Here is a 20,957-nt window from a genome sequence, read left to right on the forward strand (position 1 = left end):
ACAAGAAAATTACCCATAAAAAATCAAATCTGGCCCATAGAACATCTTTGTGTGAACATTTTGTTTGACCCATCAGCTAAAAATAGTTTTTACCATTTTAGAGGGCTCTAAAAGAACAATGAAAAATATTGAGCCGGGCTGTATTTGGCTTTTAAAGGTGAAAATATTTTTCCGTCTGGCCCTTTGTATAAAAATAGATTATCAGCTCTGAAAATTAATCCATTTCATCAGAATCATATTCCATGAAATTATTTTATGAAGACCATTACTCCTGCAAGGAACTTAAAGCTTCCTACTTGTTAATCTAGAGATGTGAGCTAGCATTACCCAAGAATATACCATGGATTCATGTAAATTTACAACCACTAATGGAATCTTGTTTAGTTTTACCTTTATTGGTTAAATAGAAACAAAATTAGGTGAAGTTAGTTGCCATGAATAATGGCTCTCAGCAGAGTTCGATCTAGTAGCTGTGTTATAGCTCATATCCACCTAAATGTCTCCGCAAAACCTCATGAACTTTTAGACAGGGCTTTTTGGAGATGGTTGGATCTAATATGTGTGAATCTAGATTAAGGGTGTGGTATTGGATTAGTCTGCTATTAGTTTATCCCAGCTCTGAGTTTTGGTCATGGAAAGCCCCACTTGGCTGTGGGTGGCACCACCCAAAAGGCTATTATAGCCTGGATGGAATAAAAGAGAGAGAAAGGCTTGCTTCTGTCACTTGTTGCTCACTGCTTCCTCCCTGTTCTGCTATGGACTGTTTCTTCTTGCAATGCTGCTCTGTCATGCTACTCTGCCTTGGCGCCTGCACATTATGGACTGAAACCTTTGCAAACTGAGTTACAATAAACTTCCTGTTTTAACTTTGAGTGTCAAATATTTTATCTCAGCTATGAGAAATGTAACTAAGACATTCCGGTTTATCCTGATGTTTAGATAAGCTTTTATTTATTTATTTTTTTTAAATTTTGCTTTGAGTCTCTAGCATGTAAGCAACTCACGGCACATTTTTAAAGATTTAAATTGTATTTTTGTCCTTAATAGCTCAAAAAATTGTCAATGCCCATAAGTATCATGTACATGTTTGTGACTTTAATGAATAAAATAATAAATTATTTTTGACACTCAAGTATCCTAATGCACTACTTTGTGTGCTAGCAAAAGCTTTCACCAATGTTCACTGAGACACACTCAAAATATATGTATTTCTATACACACATACATATGCATGCATATATAACTACAAATGTACAAATAGAGATATGTACACATATTTATACAGTAGCTCCTCATAATTTGTTTACCATATTTAGGAGAATGTTTACTTATTACAATGTAACTGTAACCCAAACTCAGTTTCTTGGACATTTGCAGACATTTATAGTGTGAGAGATTAGCCAATATTTTGAATTAACTGGCACAGATCCCAACTGAATTCAAATATGACTCTGCCTTCTAGTTTTCAGTATATTCTGGGGGAATCTATGTATTCTCATTTTTTGTTTTTGGCTCAATTTGATATTTTTGTGTGGATTTTTTTTGTGTCATTGTGTGCTTTTTGTTTTTATTGTTGACTTCATTGTTTTAAGGGAGTATATAATAGGCAGTGCTAAAATGCTGCCTTGAATTCCTACATACAAAATAAGATATTTTGACTTTGTTTTTGAGATAAAAGTTAAGCAATATTATATATTTGATAAGATACATTTAAATAGAAATTCACATTAAAATATTATGTCTTGGTCTCTTGTTGGAAATATAACCAAAGACTTTCAGAAATTTGTATTTTCCTTTTGGGAAGTTCTCTCAGTGTTTCTGACAAATTCATACAATATAACTTTTGTGAGTAATGAGAATTGACTATGTGTATGTATATCTGTATATATTTTGACAAATAGCTATTTTTAGAAATCAGAAGTTCAATTCAATATCTGCAATTCCAATAGGCTTTTATTAGTCTTTGTCCATTTTATATTTGTAATGTCTTGTTCCAAACTGAAAACCCTGACTCAAAATAATGTTAGCACATTTACTTAATTGCTCAATGATATAGTACTATACTGTGTATCTAAAATGATTTCACTATAAGATCAGGTATAAAACTTTGCATAGAATCAAATTTGGATTTTACTTAAAGTTATTGTTTGATTTTTTTTCCAAGACTGAAGATATATTTATTTTTTTGCTTATTAATATTTTGGTCACTGTTTCCTCTCTCCCTTTTATTTTATCAGTAGTATCTCAACATTAATTTAAAAATTGTTATTTGTCTGATGTGCTTTGAATTTTATATTGTTTTAAATTATTTATTTTTATAGAGAAAAAATTAGCAGCTTTCCAGGATTCAGGACTATAAAAAATAGTTTTCTTAAATATGTTTATTTCCTTTGTATCTCTTGTACACTACTCTCCACTACTTGCCCTAACCAGCTTCATTTGTTTTTGGTGTATGCTTATTGTTTTCTTGTATAGAGCCAGATTATTAATATTTTACAATTTGCATGCAGTTCATATGATCCTTATTACAACTACATATTTCTGCCAATGGAATGACAAAGTAGTTATAGACAATGAATAAATAAATGAGCATCATCAGATTCCAGTATTACATTATTTATTTCAAAAAGATATATTTTCTAGTTTTTGTGGGCTATACTTTACAACCCTTTAAATTAGATGAAATCATATACAGTTTTAATTAAATATATGCTATGGTATATGTTTTATTCAAATTACAGATTCTCAACAAAATTTGAACCATTATTTCAACTATCCATATGTTGTATAACCTATCTATTTGATGCTGTTAAATTCTTATGTACCCTAAGACACTACCTTTAGTGAGATTTCTGCCTAGAGCTTTTTGCTTAATTCTGTGTGTCCTTCTGTGCATTCAATAATCATTACCCTGTTTGGTCCTATTTGGATTTTTATGTCTAATGTTCCAGTTTGATTTCCTAATACTGCTCCCCATAGAAGAAACAAGAGCTCGTGAGAAATATGACTAGAGTCAGGGGAAAACATACAGAAAAACCTGGAACTGTTATGCCAGAATATAAAGATATACTCCTTATAATGATCAAATATGTCATTGCAATAAAAGAGATAACCTTTAAAAAACTTATATTGTACAAATATTGGATGATCTAAGCATGAACATAAATGTCTTTTATTATATTTACTAAAATTATTTGTAGAAATGTAAGTCAATATCACATTTCATTATTTAAAAAAACTTTTTGTACGTGTATTATTTATAGAAATCTGAGAAGGGTTTACTATTAATAATTTAAAGTAAATATATTTCTACATTTCATAAATTTCCTATGCATATATTTCTGGACAATATTGATAGACATGGTATATGAATAAACATTTCTTGTAATATTCAGTATTTTTAAAATTTTAGTGAGGCCTGGAGATTTAAAAAAAAAAAAAAAAAAAAAGGGAAAGAAAGAAAGCTGCTAGTCTTGATCAGATAAAACAATTAGTAATTGTACTATTGCTATTATTTTTACAATTACAAAAAGTGAGGTAACTCTTTTTCAACATAAATCTAGAAAATTATTATTTCAACTGTAGAAATGATCCCTGAATGGCCTTGGCTATTTCAAAAAGAGATAAATCATTAGCTAAGTTATTCTTAAAAGATGATTTAAGGGGAAAAGAAAAGAAAAGGAAGTAAAAGAATAAAAGCATAGAAGTATGAAATAATGTGACATTTTGTAAAATTTTCAAGTACCATACCTTTTTCATACCGTTGGCTTGAAAAAGACTATAAAAATGAGGCAAATATTTCTGGTAATAATAACTGTAACAGATACAAATAGATTTCTAAAAAATAGGAATACTGAATATGAAAGGAAAATATAAAGCTAGAATTTCTGAGTGGAAATTTTCAGCACACATTAGCTTTTAGAGATTTGGGAAATCTTCCAGTAAGAAAATCTGTTCTACTTTGTTTACTCAGCATTAGTCACTTATTTAGCCCATAAAGAAAAATTTTGGCACATGCTTAAAATTTGGGCAATACAAAATCATGACATTTTGCTTCCATGTTCTTACTAAATAAAACATAGAGGGGAATTTTTAAAATTTTAGCCATGGAATCAAACAACTAAATATCCATTTTACAAAAATCTACCTGACACTAATAAAAATATTGGATTTGAAGTAATTATTGCTAGGAATGGTTCATCTCAAGCTAAAATTTTGAGAGTGTAGATAACAAAAGAAACAGTGTGTTAAAGAAGATGGAGTAGATCTGAGGAATGTTAAGATATTAACTGTTTAAGCCTCTCACGGCAACTGGATAAAGAGTATGAATAAAGATAATATAAGAATAATCATGTTTTGAATTGGAAACCTGGTAAACTGTGTAATTCACCCAAATATGGAACATAAAGTAGAAGTAGAAAAGAATATGTTAACTTTAATTTTCACAACAATCCATTTGAGATACAGTTACATATACCAACTAAAAAATTCTAATTGAAATATCTTTTGAAATGTATATTTGGGTGTCACTATTCTAAACAGAGATGCTGAAGAGATGTTACAAAATGATTTTTTAAGGTAACACACTGAAAGGAAATTAATATTGGAATTCCGGAAAATTTATAATATTCAGCATATAGGCCCAACATACAAATCTACAAAGTAGACTTTTAAAATAATCACAATTTGAAGAAGCAATAGGAAATAATTTTTATTACAGAAATCCAAATACTCATGTTTCCAAAATGAGTTTGTCAGAACAATCTAATTGCAGAGAGAAGCACAGCATCTTTTCTAAGTCAATTTGACATTGCAAACAGCAAGGAAATTTGTGTGAGTTTTGTTCAAGCCTGACTGCATTGATGCCAGATGCAGATGTTTCTCTCTCATATATCAAAATAATTGTAAAAATATAATTACTGTTACATTACAGTAGTAAAAGAAGGAGAATATATTCAGGGGCATAGGAACTTAGAAATAGATGAAAACAAATAGGAAAATTTCCTGAGATATTTATCTTAAAGCATTTTGATTAAGTCTAGAGGAATAATTCTCAAATATGCCACACTATTTATACAATATAAAGTTATAGGTTTATGCAATTACATTAAATTAAAAGTTATATTTCCAAAATACCATGGGTAGGCATACATTTAAAATAGAAAGATTAATGTATTTGTGCAAAAAAGTGATGATGCTAAAATTTTATTTTTATTTATAATTTCTCATATTGAAATTTTGAAACAAGTAAAGTTTCCTTCAAGAAAATTAGGATATTTGAATGTGTCATTTTAATGAAATATGTAAATTTTTTATAAAGTATAAATTTGAAACAAAATTCAAGAGAAAAAACAAATATATGAACAGTATAAAATTATATATAGATATATACTTGTAAAATAGTATCATTGTTTGTTGTTTATACATTGGAGTTGAAATAGAGAAACTGCAATGATAATAACAGAAATAAAATCAGAATAGTGATGACACTTGGTGGAAAGTGAGCTGGACAAAATTAGAGGGAGGTATACAAACACAAGAGACTTCAAATATATTTATAACATGTTTGTTTTGTACAGTAATAGGTGTTAGACACTTATACACACATTTAAATCGCACAAATATGATTTTTTTCTCTTTTGTTTCTGTAAAAAATTGTCAACAGAGAAGAGAAATAAAACTCTGAAGAAACTCTAGAGTCAAGCTGCCTGTGTGCTATCCCATGTTTACTAGTTTTGTTATTGAGAAATTCACCTAACCACTGTTAGATAACCACTGGGCATTGAGAATATAATAGAAAACAGTTCACTAAATTAAAATGAAGATCTATAAAAGTCAGTATGTATCCACTGCTGAGATCAATACCTAGAAAATAGTAATGTTAACTATTGTAATTAACAACAACAAAAAAAGCAAATGTGAAGTAGGGCATTTGGTACAAATATAATGATAAAAGATTTTATGTTAAGTGATAGAAAATGTGCTCCAACATCATTTTTCTCTGTATTACATGTACTTCAGGTTTGACCAGAACAATAAAAATGAAATTATCAATGAATAGGAAGGAAACTTATTCTCAATACATTAATGTCTTTTTGTAGGTATGTCTTTTTGTAGGTATGTCTGTCCATGATTTATAGGATTTTTGTCTCATATTCCTATTAACAAAGACAGAGACATAAAGTACTTATAAAATATTTAATTAAAAATGTTTTAATAACCCATAGGAAAAATGTGAAAAGACCAAATTTAAGAAAATAAAAATGTCAGACCTTTAATGTTTCTCTGCCCTTTTCAGGTAAAGTATCACTTTTTGGATTGTTTTTAAAAAACAACCACATATGGAGATATGTATTGAAAACATGCAAATCTCACAAAGATATTGCTAAAAATAGATTTGTTCACAGAAAATCTGCATGATCATGAACAGTGATTCGAAAAACTATTTCAGTGTTTTGATAAACTTCCTTTTTCTTGTTCCCAAAGTTAGTGACAGCAATGCTATATAGTCTAAATTTTTTTTTAATTTACATTACTGAAAATTATGTCTTTTTCAATAGCTATCTCACAATATTTTCCAAAATATGCTTTATTTTTATTCAATTGCTAAAACAAAAGTGTTAAATGTAAGCATTCATACTCCCTTCAATTTGGTCCCTTTTTAATGATTATTATTTTTAGAGGCATGTTTTCAATGCCAAATGGCTAAATAGCCTTCTTATGTTTTATAGGCAATAGCATCCTTGAATCTACAAATACACATACACAAACACACTCACTAAACCTGACAGTAAAATAATTATTGAAGCATTTTTAGTTGATATATTTAAAAGCCTATAAATTTAAGAATAAAACTTGATTTTTATTATTGTTTTATTTTGTTTTTTTTTGTTTTGTTTTTTGGTACTGAGGATTGAACTTGGGTCCTTGCACTTGTGAGGCAGGAGCAGCATCACTGAGCTAAATCCTTAGCCCTACATAGTTTTTTTAAAAATGCAGCAATTTGAAATGTATAATTTAAATATCACAATTTCTGGTTATTATCTGTTTCTGCCTAAACATCATTTAATTCAACTTATAAAATAATTCATTTAAACTTAGAACAGTCTTATTGTTTGGATGCTTTCAAGAACTCATCTCAGAGTGTATAGACAAGACCATGGCAGAATTTGCTATATAAAATAAATACAAATTATAAAATCTATGTAGAGTTGGATGAATGTATGAGATACAATGATGTTAGAAACTGGAGAAACATCTTCTACCAGAAATTAGTGTCTCATTTTATATAGTTTCAAAACATTTGTCAAGCTATTACTGCTATCCCTTGGGCCTCAGAACATAAGCTCTAGTAATAGAATGCATGACAGGAAATAAAACAACTTTGGAATATGTAGGCTTATCAATAACTTTTAAAAAGTTTTATAAGAGACATGTAATCACAAACATTATTGATTTGTAATCGTGAATTAAAATTTCCTTAATTAGTCAATTTTCCTATATATTATGACATCTAAATTGACTAAGAGTTTCAAAATTAAGGGATTTGCCAGGTTAACAAATCCAACTTTTATAAACCAAGCTGAAGGTAGTAAAAACAACTCAGCAGAAAATAATCTTTTACCTTAAAAATTGTATTAATTAACTCATGTTAAATGATTTTTACCCAAGCAAATTAAGAACATCGCTATCATCAGTAGTCTGCTTTGAAATATTTCAAAGCAGTATTAGTTAAACTAAAAGTGATACAAGAGCAGAATGCATACAAATGTCATTATAAAACAAAAGAGAACCAGGACCAAAACAAGAATAACTTCTATAAGTCGTCAAATTATATGTGAAGCCTAATTGATCATTTACTGATAGTGAAATATTAAAAGGAACTGTTATGGCTAAACAAATGGAAAGCAAAATAATAAAATAAAAGCAACCACAACAAAAGAAAACAAACAAGCTCAAAAACAGCTAGATATTTTCTGATTTTTTCAAATCTTGAAGAATGTTTTGAACCCATGAATATTCACTAGTAGAAAATGATTTATGGGCACTATGCACCCCTAAAAATGGTCAAACTCAGCTGGAGCCATGAAAGATAGTAGATGGGAGAGACCGTTACAGAGGATACAATGAAGAAAATAACTCCTCTGCCTTAAGAAATTTTTTTATGTTTTTGTAAAACAGGATTTAAAATGTACTCCTCACTATTTCTCAAATTATGTATTCTGAACAGTAAAATTATAGCAATCATCATTTCCATGTCCATCATTATGTATTGATGATGTGTAAGGGGGAGAGTTTGCTTTTTCCCTGATAGTGTGTTTTACATAAAGACGTATCTGTCCTTATAAAAGCAAATATTTCTGGGCCAGGGATTTGGCTCAGTGGTTCTGCTGCCTGCTTTGTAAGCATAAGGCCCTGAGTTCAAACCCTCTTACCAGAAACAAACAAACAAAAAATCAAAAAACCAAACAAAACAAAACACACAGCTTTTTCTGAAAACATCAGATTTCAAGCAAAAGGTAGGTGAGACAATGTACAGTAAAGGTGAGTGAAGTCCAATTCATTTTTCATAAACTGTCCAAATTACAATAAGTGTATGGATCTTGGGCAGCGAGATAGATCTCAGCAGTTGTCTATCCAATATTTCTTAATTTTTCACAAATAAAATTTCAATTTATTCATAATGACATTAATTCTATCTTAAATCAGTCACAGGTTGTTATCATCTAATCATGCCACTCCTAGTAGTAATTCTTTTTTTATTTCCCTTTTTTTTTTTGCGGGGTGTGGGGGTAGGAATGACTGGCAATATATCCAGTTCCAGCTAACAAAACTAAAGTAGAAAACTGGTGAGATAAGATAGGAGAAAAATAAAACACTTGAGTATGTAGGTTGAAGGCTTTAACATTTCTGATCAAGGTGAACAAAGCTTTCCAAGTTTGCTGCTTTCTTTTAGTGTTATGATGATCCTTTTAACATGGATACAAAGTTATAACTGGTACACAAAGTTCAATAGACAGAGGGGCCCAGCCACCACTCACCACCTACTGGTAGGTCCAGCCCTTCAACCTAGTGCCATAGAGGAGCCCGGCCATGTGGGCACCAATTCAGTGGTGATCATGTCCTGCCCTCCACAAACAAGAGAAAGAAGGCCTCTCTGAGGCTCCTAGATGAAAGTTGAAGCCCACTGGAAAAGTGAAGAAAATCTGCAATAAAGGCACACCACACCACCGTAGTTGGTAAGTTGGAGGGACAGGCACCTCACATCAGAACCTGGTCTAACTTTAAGGGAAAGACAGCTGGAACCTGTGGTAGAACCTTGTAGAGTTCAACCCAGTAGGAGGTCAGAGATCTTAACTTGGACTTTGCAGCCAAAAACCAGCTTGAACCTCAGGTGAAGGGGACAGCTGTTGGCTTTCTGAGACTAATTAACTTAGACCTGCACACTCCTACCAAGGTTGTCTGTGATGTCAACAGAAGCATGCCCTGAAGAAGACAGGCTATTTCTTTTTGTATTTTTTATTTTCAAATTAATATTATTCTCATCTTCAATCATTTAAAAATTTTTATCTATCTTTTACTTTTCTCAATTATTTTTCCTTTTTATCTTCATCTTCTTATCTTCTCCACCCCACATTGATCTCCATTACTCTCCCTTTCCGTTCCTGTTCCTATCCTAATTTGAGTTTTTTTTTCTTTCTTTTCCTTTATCTCCTTTTCTTTCTCTCAATTGCCATTAGTTTTAAAAGGAAGTGATTACAATCTCTAGCCTCCCTATTGCTATTAGTTTGTTCTGTTCTTGGTACATTCTGTTCTGTCTTTTCCTTTTCTCTTCAATAGCACCCTAGATTTTGTGTGATCTTCCTGTGTCCTCTGTCCTTGCTTCTAACCTTTTTCTATCCTATCTAACTATCCCTCTCTTCCCAACTCCCTCCAAATCCCCATTCCAAAGGTTAAAGTTATTATGTCGATGACTTTATTCACCATAAACATATATTTGTCTGGTCCTCAATTTTTATTTAATTCACACAGTAAAAGGTGATAGATTAATAACTGCCACAAATTGTCATTTTCTAAGCTGCTTGATGGTATTGTTTCACTGATTGTATCACTCGGGATAAGATGTTGTAATTGATTTAATCAGTTGCCCATCCTAGTATTATGAAAATGAGATTGCCTCAGAGACATTAGAGACTCAAAACCCAAAGACTAGCTATATCTGGAAGATTGAAGTATAATCCAAGGCATTAAATTAAGGACAGGACCAATGACAAAATTATAAATGTGAAGTAATTTAATCAAGACACAAACACAGACTTCCACCCCATCAAAGGTAAACTGGGGGAAATGAGGTGAAAAAATCTGAGAGATGACCATCTCAATAGATGTAGAAAAATCATTTGACAAAATTCAATACACATTCATGATAAAAGTTTTAGAGGAAATTGGTGGGTTTTTTTTGGGGGGGGTTGTTTTGTTTTTGTTTTGTTTTTTGTACCATCATTTGACAAAATTCAATACACATTCATGATAAAAGTTTTAGAGGAAATTGGTGGGTTTTTTTTTGGGGGGGGGTTGTTTTGTTTTTGTTTTGTTTTTTGTACCGGGGATTGAACTTGGGTCCTTGTGCTTGTAAGCAGGTGGCAGAACCAATGAGCTAAATCCCCAGCCCCCAGAGGAAATTGGAATAGATGTTCTTTACCTTAACCTGATAAAGACTATCTATGAAAAATCAGTGGCCGTTATCATTCTAAATGATCAAAAACTAAAATCCTTCAAGATAAAATCCAGACAAGTCAAGAATGTCCACTGTCATGACTCCTATTCAGTATAGTTCTAGGAACATTAGTCACAGCAATTAGACAAGAGAAAGAAATAAAAAAGAATAAAGATTAGAAAGGAAGAAGTTAAACCATCACTATTTGCTGATGATGTGATACTCTATATAGAAGATTCAAAAAATTCAGCCAAAAGACTGCTAGAATTAATTGACAGATTCAGTAGTATAGTGGGATACAAAGTCAGCATTCAAAATTCCATAACTTTCTGGTACACAAATAACAGAGTCACTGAGAGAGAAATTAGGGAAACAATTAATTTCACAGTAACATCCAAAATAAATTAAACGTCTAGGAGTCAATGTAATGAAGGAGACAAAAGACCTCTACACTGAAAATTACAGCACTCTGAAAAGAGAGATAGAAGAGGATATAAGAAAATGGAAAGACATTCCCTGCTCCTGGGTAGGAAGACTCAAACTAGTGAAAATGGCCATACTTCCAAAACTTCTATACAGATTCAATGCAGTCCCTATTGAAATCCCAATAGCATACTTCACAGAACTTAAGAAAACAATCCAAAAATTAATTGGAATCAGGAAAGACATGGAATAGCAAAAGCTATTCTCGGCAACAGAGACATGGCAGGCAGTATCACAATTCTCAACTTGAAACAATACTACTAAGCCATTGGGATAAAAACAGCATGGTAGCTGGATGTGGGTGTGCATGCCTGTGATCCCAGCACTTGAGAGGCTGTAGCAATGGATCACTGTGAGTTTGAGACCAGTGTGGGGCTACATAGTGAAATTCAGGTCAGTCTCAACTACATAGTGAGACCCTATCTCAAAAAACAAAACAAAAACAAACAAACAAACAAACAAACAAACCCAGAATAGAGCTGGCAAAGAAACAGACCTGAGGATTAATGGAATAAATTAGAAGATGCAGAAACAACACCAGACATACTCAACTACCTCATCCTTGACAAAGGAGCCCACCATCCTCACTGGAGTAAAGATAGCCTCTTTAATAAATGGTGCTCCAAAAACTGGCTTTCAACTTGCCAAAGATTAAAACTAGGTCCCTATCTTTCACTATGCACTAAACTAACATTCAAGCAGATTGAAGATCTAAGTATCCAAACAGAAACACTAAAGTTACTACAAGATATGTTAGGTAGAACTCTTGAAGTCATTGGCATAGAAGAAGACTTTTTGAACAAGTACTCAGCAGAAAGAGAATTTGCACAAAGAATAAGCAGTTGGGTTCGCATTGAATTAAAAGATTTTTGCAGTGCAAGAGAAATCACCAACAGAGCTAAGAAATAACCTAAAATGTAGGGAAAAAAATTAACATCTACTTCTCAGACAAAGGACTACTATCTAGAATATATAAAGAACTAAAAAAAAAAAATCAGACCTCCCAAATACAAAGATCCAATTCAAAAACAGACATCTGAAATGAACAGACATTTCTCAAAGAAGAAAAAACAGCAAATAAATATATTTTAAAAATTCACCATCACTGTTCATTTGAGAAATGCAGATGAAAAAAACACTGAGATTCTACCTTACCCCAGAAAGAATGGCTGCTATCAAGAAATCAACCAATAACAAATGCCTGCCAGGCTTTGGGAAGCAAGGAACCCCGCTCCATTATTTGTGGAAGTGAGGACTGGTGCAACCACTGTGGATTTCAATATGGAGATACCTCAAATAGCTATGATTAGAGGTTCTGTTTGACCCAGTTATCTCTCTGCTGGGCATCTTTCCAAAAGAAAAATAAAACTTCATTTTGTTCTCAGCCTAGTTACCACCACTCTTTTTATTAGCATAAAGAAGGAAAAGATCCACCATTGTATCTGCAGTAATGTTTATTTCATTAAAAATGATACAATTTGGGGTCCTTTTACATGAAATGTCTAGACCATTTAATGTCCTTTAACTCCCAGGTTGTTTCAGGCTCTGTAGACCAAGTTTCCAGGGCACCTGTGACCCAGGAACACAGACTAGTTCTCTCAGTATTAGGTTGGAAGAAAAAATTAAAAGCACCTTCACCCTCAGCCTCCAGGCCAGGTTCCCATAAAAACTATAAAAACCCAAACTGTACAATTATCCCAGAATCAGACTGACCCAGGTTCCAGGTGGTACCCAAAGACCTAGTTTCTAGAAGACCCAGCATGAAGTTCTGCTCTGTTAGACCCAGCATCCAGGCCCAGCCCTGTGGATTATAGTGACAGGCTCACTCTCAGAAATGGAGGGCTCAGGAGCACCCCTGCAGAAAAGGGTCCAGTCTGGTCTCACATATTTAAGATGAAAAGTTTCACTGAACGCTAATGCCAGGTTTACCCTAGTTGCAAGCTACTCCTGAAATCTTGGGGCTTCAACAGATGGTAAAAAATAATGGGAGGGCAAACCTTGTGGTGGTATAACCCTGTAATCTCAGCATTTTGGGAAACTGAGACAGGAGACTCATAAATCCAATCCTAGCCTGGTCAATTTAGTGTCTTAGTGAATGCTTTTCTTTTTTTTTTTCAGCTTTAATTGAGTTTATTGGTACATTTTAGGGATACAGTACAGTTACATTCATTGTTGGGATCTTGTACCTCTACATGATAAGTCTTGATTCTCATTTGTGAATGCTTTTCAACACTAACATCGTTGTCATCATCTCATCGGTCATCATCATCATCATCATCATCATCATCATCATCATCAATGAGGTGGAGATATAATTCAGTGTAAAGGCTCAGTAGAGCTAAAAGAAAAACTTCAATGCAATTCTTAAATGACATTTTATTGTTGGATTAGGTATTACAATTTAGAATGTCAAACGTTATAAGTTAGAATGTCTTATTTAGTATGTCTGATTACATATCCAGGATTTGGCTTTTTAATTAAAATATAGTAAAATACAGCTATGTTAGTCATAACTACTAGGGTTAAATATCCGACATATGTAACTTAATGAAGAGATGTTTCTTTTGGATCAATATTTTAGAGTGTTCAGTCTATGGTTGGTTGGCTCCAAGGCCACACAGGAATGTGGTGAAAAGCTGCTCAAATCATGAGCAGCCAGGAACCAGGGAAAGGGAAGAGGAAGGGAGGAGACAGTGACAAGAATATACTCTTGTCTCCCACCCCACAGCTCAACCCTTCAAACAGAAACCATATCCTAACAGTCCATGAACTCGTCAGTGGACAGATACACTGTTGATTATAGTTCCTCTATGATTCAACTGCATCTATGAATGCATAAGACATTTGGGGATCTTTTTTAGATATAAAAAAATTTAAAAAATTATATGTTTTTAGTATGTATCAAAGTATATTTAAATGTGTCTTTGGTTTTCCAAGTCAAAAACAACATAAAATAAATACGTTAAGCAACTATACCCAGCCAACTGAGAGCTCATTGTTACCTGAAGGATGGCCAATTGTGGGGTGTGTGCATGTGGATGTGTGTTTTACTTATTTTTTGATTAAATTTATTGGCACAATTTTGATATATAATACAGTTACATTAATTATTGAGATCTTGTACCTTTACATGACAGGTCTTGTTTCTTATTTTTTCCGCATTCCCCTGCCCTCTATTCACCCCCTCCATCCTACCTATTTGCAAAGACTTTTTTTCCATATTTCTTTTTCTGATATTTTTTTCCCTTCTTACCTTACTGCTATCCCTCCAACTTTCCTACTCATTTAGAACTTTTCTTCCTATTTCACAATATCTATTATACATTTTGATCCTTATTTATACTTTTATATTTTCACACCAGAGAAACTAATTAGTAGTTACACCTGTGTCCTACCAATTTCACTTAAGAGTATGGCCTCAATGTGTATCCACTTTTTGGAGAATGACCCTTGCACAGCCAAAAATAATGTATATTCTGATTTTGTGAGATGGAATACTCTGTAGAACACATCTATTAAGTACATTTGTTGGAAAGCTTGGTTCAGTTCTAGTATTTCATTAATGATTTTTTGGCTAAATGATCTGTCTATTTGTGACAGTGGGATATTGAGGTCCCCCAGTGCAATTGTATTAGTGCTTATTTGATTTTTCATGTCCCTTAATATTTGTTTTGTATAGTTTATTTTAAATTCTTGGAGAAATGCTGCTCTGTGAATGTTTCTCCAAATTTTCACTAGATTCAATTTTACTAAAATGATATTTTTATTCAATAAAAATTATATATTTCTATGCTTCTAAAGGACCATAAATATGATCTTAGTTTAACTGTTTAATTTTGGGGATCAAAAGGAACAAAATTATAATTTTTGATATAAATTTAGAGACAAAGAATGATAGAGGTCACTAGATTTTAGGTACTTAGAGTGACATCTAATTTCTTTACTAAACCATGTATGGGTCAAAATACAAAAAAATTAGGTAGTTGTGTTACTTTTGCATTTCTACGTAACAAATTACCACAACTTGGGGGTCTTTAAACAATTATGATCAGTCGTTTATATGGCTTCATATGATATGCACAATTGCAGGGTAGTGAAGGTCTAATCAGGATAAAATCTAGATGTCTACTGAGGCTACAGTCTTATATGAGGCTGTGAATCATCATTTGTAGCATTCAGCTTTCTATGCTTATAACACTGAAGTTCTTAGATCCTAGACACCACCTGGTCTTGCTAGACAAGTGTCTTGTTCATAGCTTAAATAGAAGCTTGTTTCTTCAAAGCCAATAGAGCAATTATATATTTGAAGCTAAAATAATATTATATAATTTCCCAGGTGATCACTCTAGCAAAAGTGGGGGTAATCAATTCTGAGATTGCGTGTGTATTTTCCTGGGTATAGAAATTTAATCTGTGATACACATTCTTTATGCTTAAGGTATGTCCCCAGGTAAGTACTTTCCTTGGTCATGACTAAATGACTCTTTTAGTCATGCACTGCACAGATTCTTTTAATCATAATTTCTGGTACAGATAATTTGAAGCTGCTGTCACATGCAACATTGTAAGTTTGTGAGTAGGAAGCCCGGTGTGACGGGGCATGCCTGTGATCCCAACACTTGGGAAGCTGAGGCCAGAGGATTGTCCCAAATTTGAGGGCAAAACAAAATACATATTAAGTTCAAGACCAGCTTGAACCACATTCATAGTGATAACCTGCTAAAAAAAGGTTTATTACAAGGCTAAGTATATATGGAAGTGTAAAACATTTCTTGGAAATAAGACCAGGTATTTTTCATTGGAATAAATGCATATGCAATTGGATGATTTTCTATTCAAGTCTTGCAGAAAAGACATGGCAACCCAAAGGCAACCCCTTCAATAATCTAAATTGATGGATCCCAGGTCTGGATATCATTTAGAATCAATTTGGAGTGAAAAGAATAATAACTGTGCTCCATTCTAGAACAATTCAGAAAAAAAAATCTTAGGATGATACTCACACTTTTATGCTTCTTTTAGATTCTCCTCTGGTCATTATATTGTGCGAACAGGATTCTGGGCCATTTCTTCAAAAAGCTCTTTCTTTTTTTCCATTGTTTTGTATGTCCTGGAGTTAATTCTTAGACTCTGTTTGGTTTCCATTTCATGCATCACCATCTTCATGCCAATACAATGGCATTGCTCATTACAACATTATAATGAATCTTGAAGTTAAGAATTGCATATCTTTCAACATTATTTTTCCTTATTTCATAGTTTTTGGTCTATTCTAGGTCTTTTTAGTTCTCTGTAAATTCTACAAATAACTTGTAAATTCAAATCTTGGGGGTTGTATTTGGAATTACTTTGAATATATATGTATATATTACATTGAAATATATATATATAAAATAAGGAAACATTAATATCTTTAAAATGGAGACTTTATTTTATTTTATTTCCTCATTGAGTTTATTGGTACATTTTAGGTATACAGTACAGTTACATTCATTATTGGGATCTTGTACCTTTACAAGATAGGTCTTGGTTCTCATTTTTTCCCCTTGTCCCTGCCCTCCCTTCACCTCTCCCCCCCTCCCACTTTCAAACACTTCATTTCCATTTTTTTTGTTTTTGCATATTTTTTTCTTTTCCCTTACTAGCTTTCCCCTACCCTTCCCACTTTCCCTATAAAATGGAGACTTTGGATAAATGATTGAAGTATACAGTAGTGCACACATGTGACTTAATTTTTTTAACAATTATGTGAAATATTTTATATACTATAACAACTATGAATTTATGTAGTATATGTACTTATTTTATATATACATTTATATATGTGTGTATTTTTGCATATTTTTGTCAGATTGATTCCTAATGAATTTGACATATTTTAAAACATTTTAAAATATCATTTTAATTTGATTTCTAATTTTTTCCTTTTTTTTTTGGTACCAGGTATTAAACTTGGGTCCTTGTGCTTGTGAAGCAAGCACTGAAACCACTGAGTTAAACCACCAGCCCTTCTAAATTTTTGAGTATATAATTTGAAATTGATTTTCTTTCATTGGTCTTTATTCCAGTAGTCTTGCTAACTATAGTTTTTGATTGTGGTATCTTTTGTGGACGTTAGTGGATTTTCTCTATAAATAACCAGACTTATTGTGAGTAAAGAAAATTTTGCTTTCTCCTACAAATCTGAAAGTATTTTATTTATTAGTCTTGATTTATTTGATTACTTAGAATTTCTTGCACAATGTTTAAAGAAGTAATGAAAGCACACATTGTTCTTTTGAATCTGCTGTTGGGATAAAGTGACTCAGACTTTTATCAGTAAACATAATACTAATGCTAATTTTCACACAGAGTATATAAATTTAGGAAAGTTCCCTTCAATTCCTAAAGAGCTGAGGTTAACCAGAAACAAAGCTAGATTTTTGCATGAGTTTTGATAGTTGAATTTTTTATTTCATCTGATGTATATTACATTAAGAGATGTTGGACAGCAGTTTATTTTAATACTTTTTTACTGAATTTGAATATTAAAGTGATGCATGTCCTACACACGATTCCATTTTTATTTTTGTAATATAGAATTGGTTTATTTATATTTTACTATTTAGTAGAAGTTAGTATTTGATCCATCTGAGGTATGAATTATATTTAAGGTGAATATTTTAATAAAAAATATATTTTATAGTATATGTTTGCAGTACATAATGATTACATTTGTCGTGGGAAGATGGCAGATGTGCATAACACCTCTTAATTCTTTGTTTCTATCCCCTACCCCTCCTCTGACTCATTGCTTCTTTTAACTCCTGGTCCCCTTTTCACTAGCAAAAACTCATTTCCATTTTTTTCCTTCATTTATATCATTTCTATCTCTTGCTTCCCCACCTCTCCCTGGTACCTCCTTCCATCTTTTGTTAACCTCATTCATTTGAGAAAGCTCCAACTACTTATTATCTATATTCTATTTTGCTGTGTGTGCATGTGTGTAACTTCTTATATAAGAGAAACCATGTAATAGTTAAGCTTGTGTTTCTGACTTATTTCATTTAATATTATGGCCTCAAGTTGCATCACTTACCTACAAATGCCCCAAATCTCTATTTCTTTTTGGCAGAGCGGTAGACCTTCATATATGAATACCTCATGTCTTTATCCATTCATCTATTGATGGAAAGATAGGCATTTCTAAAATTTAGTTCTTCTAAATTGTACTGTTATAAATGACAATAGAAAAGGCTGGTGTGGTAGTGAGGAAAAAGGAATTATTCTACCCTACTGATGGGAATGTAAGCTAGTACAACCATTATGGAAATTAGTATGCTAGTATGTACAGTCCTCAAAAAAATACCCAGCTATTCCCTTTCTAAGTATGACCCAAAAGAGTTATATTATTACAGGAAAAATAAAATTTATTTTATACATTTATATATATATATACATATGGGTTAATTAATTGGCAAAGTCAGTTCCTTTAATCTGCAATGCACTTATCTAACTCTTTATTGTCCTTTAATTTATATCTGAAATACATACTAATATGAATTCCTGAATAAGTATTTCTAAAACTCTTTCATTATTGTTTTAAAATTGGAAGAGCCTTACTGGAAACGTGTAGTCCTTCCTAAACAAAGTAGTATGTATTGCAACAGCCAAAATTCAAATTTAATGATTTTTTTCCTCCTTTGTATACTTTGAAGCACAATCCAGTCTATTTAATTACTAATATTTGAGGAAAATTATAGTATCTTGTCTTAGTTACTTTTTTCATTGCTAAAACAAAATATCTGACACCCAAACTAAAAAGAGGAAGTCTATTGTAATTCATAGTTTACAAAGGTTTCAGTCCATAACATGCTGGCTCCAAGGCAGGGTACATGGCAGAGGGTGATTTCAGAGGAAAAAGGGTTCCTTGCAAAGGAGGGAAGACAGAGGCAGCAATCATCAATCAACATCAACAGTCTTATTTCTGGTCCTTACATTCTATCCAGGCTCCATGTCTTTAGAACAGGTAGCACTTACACTCATTTAACCCCAGCATCAGACACTCTCGATCCAGCCACCTCTGAATAGCCCCATCTATGACTGCACGAGGCTTTGGGTGAACATTTAGATACAAACCATATCATTTATATTTTTTAAATTTCAAAAAGGCAGGAAAAAATACTGACCAATTTATAATGTTATATCAAAAATCTTCCTCTTAGTATATTGTCTAAATTACTCTTATTTGCTAGATTTTATACTGCTTGATCCAGATGATATATACTGTGTTTGAAATTTTTCCTAATTTTTTTTAAATTTTTATTGGCTTACATATATACCTTTTCATCCATCTCCAAACAGTCAATGATTCATTTGATAAATTCAAAAGTGAAGTATTTAAGTTTATATACAAATATTATTTCTATTTTAGGGTGTTTCACATATTTATTTATTTTAAATTATGAATACTGATTGTAATAGTTGATCATTTATCTCTGTTTTCAACAAATTTATTTCTTAGGATGTGTATGACATAATAGTACCAGGTGGTATACATTTTTATAATAATGAGCGCGTAATAGAATAATGAAAAAGTTTATATAAAAAGCACTTTTTCCATTCTCTGTAGACAACAGCCTGGATCAGAAAAGTGTTGGCAGCATGGACAAGAAGTACTAAGATTTTCTCAAGATTCTGATGAACACTCTAAATATATTAAGGAAAAGTTGTTGCTAGATTGATTGATAATATGACCTAATAACTTTGTTACTCTGTGTCTATAAAGTCCCATGAGTAGTAGTGGGCTCTGTCTTTTTCCATAGTATGTTGTCAAATGCTCTGGCACTGTGATTGCTAGGACAATGTATAGAATCCAAAGCCATCAGTGCCATGTTAATGATGTACAGTTTAAAGAAGACTAGAAATATGAGATGCAAATACATGCCTCATTTCTTCATAATTTAAAAATGATTTTCATTTTGTCATCCTCTATTCACAATAAAGCATGTAAAGTTAAATCAACCTTATGGAGTAAACTGTTCACATTTCAGAAGGAATTTTACTTCAGAATATGTCACAGATGACTGCAAAACTCACTGGGTAGGAATTGAACCTGAATATACCCACTGACACTAATTAGATAACAAATACTTTGTCTACTCTTACCCTGTTTTATGTCTAGATTTGATGCAACTTTTTCTTATAAGCAATTTTGGATAATGTGTTTATATTAATGCTCAGCTCTTCATTCCCACTGACAACCAGAATTCTTTAAAACAAACCTGGAAATGCCAAATGGCCACAGGAATGGCTGCATGTAAGGTGACTCTAATGTCAGAACATGATAGATCGCACTCCACTTACAGCTGGGTCATTAGAAACAGCTCAAAGAGTGAGATAAAGATAAATTGTCTTCATTAGTCATTACCTTTAACTCTTGGTGAAAATACTAGATTATATTAAATTTATCACCTTAGTTGGAATCTATTTTTTAAATATTGGTAAAGACATTAGTATTTCCTAAGGCAGAAACTTTCTAAGTGCAAAGATAGTTTCCATCCTCCTTTAGTACTTCTTTCCAAGGGAGATGCAAGATACATCCAGTTTTATTTTGTTTTATTTTCTAAAAAAAGAAATCTTAATCTTTTGTGACCTGTTTCAGTGGACTCAGAAGTCAGTTTCAGCTCTTATTTCTAGAGTGATTTCCTAACTTAATGATGGCTTTTGTTTTCACTCATTTGTTCAGATCTCCCCAGCAGGCAACTTGTTACTTGTA

This window comes from Fukomys damarensis, unplaced genomic scaffold (genome assembly GCF_012274545.1).
Source record: "Fukomys damarensis isolate Sample0158 unplaced genomic scaffold, DMR_v1.0_HiC HiC_scaffold_6, whole genome shotgun sequence".
Taxonomy (NCBI): Eukaryota; Metazoa; Chordata; class Mammalia; order Rodentia; family Bathyergidae; genus Fukomys; species Fukomys damarensis.